Consider the following 1,167-nt stretch of genomic DNA (forward strand, 5'->3'; position numbering starts at 1 on the left):
AAAAAAAAAAAAAAAAATGGAAAAAAGCAATCTATGACCATCATTGAGACACTGGTTAATCATTTTTGTGGTTTCCCCATGTACATGTTATTTAGACATAAACCTTTCTCTTATTCATCTACAAAAAAAAAAGTTCATTGTAGCCATCTACATAGAGGCAAAACTCTCAGTAGCCCAAGTGGTTTATCTTTAACAATAAAACAATGAAAAAAATTGGGCTATAGTTACACAATGAAATATAGGAATTACTATGTATGGGCTATAGACATTTGAATCTAGAGAGATAAATCTTAAAAATAATGAGTCAAAAAGTGAAATCGTAGAAAGATGTGCAGCAAAGTATGCCATTTATAAAATGATACAAACATGCAAAAATAGAGCTGGGCAAGGTGGCTCAAGCTTATGAATCCCAGAACTCCTCTGGGAGCTAAGGCAGATGGATCGCTTGAGCTCAGGAGTTTGAGACTAGCATGAGCAAGAGGAAGACCCCAGTCTTTACTAAAAATAGAAAAACTAACTGGGCATTGTGGTGGGCCCTTGTAGTTCCAGCTACTAAGGAGGGTGTGGCAAGAGGATCACCTGAGTCTAGGAACTTGAAGTTGCTGTGAGCTGAGATGATGCCAGGGCACTCTACCCAGAGTGACAGGGTGAGACTGTCTTCAAAAAAAAAATTCCCAGGCTTGGCGCCTGTAGCTCAGTGGCTAAGACAACAGACACATACACCAGAGCTGGCGGGTTCGAATCCAGCCCTGGTCTGCCAAACAAGTACAACAAAAAAATAGCCAGGCATTGTGGTGGGTTTTGCATTCCTATGCATGCTTACGCTTTTTACTCATAGTTCATATGTTTGCCATTCAGGGGTCCTCAAACTTTTTAAACAGGGGACCATTTCACTGTCTTTCAGACCGTTGGAGGGCCGGACTGCAGGCCCCGGGACGAGTCCGCTGCTAACCAGGACAGGCAGTGGTGGCAAAAACACCAGTGGGCTGGATAAATGTCCTCAGTGGGCTGCAAGTGGACACTGTAGTTTGAGGACCCCTGAATATATAGCATTTTTCCTTTTTTTGAGACTTGAGTCTCAAGCCATCACCCTGGGTAGAGTGCCATGGAGTCACAGCTCATAGCAACCTCAAACTCCTGGGCTTAAGCGATTCTCTTGCCTCAGCC

The sequence above is a fragment of the Otolemur garnettii genome, unplaced genomic scaffold, assembly GCF_000181295.1.
Source record: "Otolemur garnettii isolate 467f Iridium unplaced genomic scaffold, OtoGar3 scaffold00179, whole genome shotgun sequence".
In the NCBI taxonomy this organism is placed as follows: domain Eukaryota; kingdom Metazoa; phylum Chordata; class Mammalia; order Primates; family Galagidae; genus Otolemur; species Otolemur garnettii.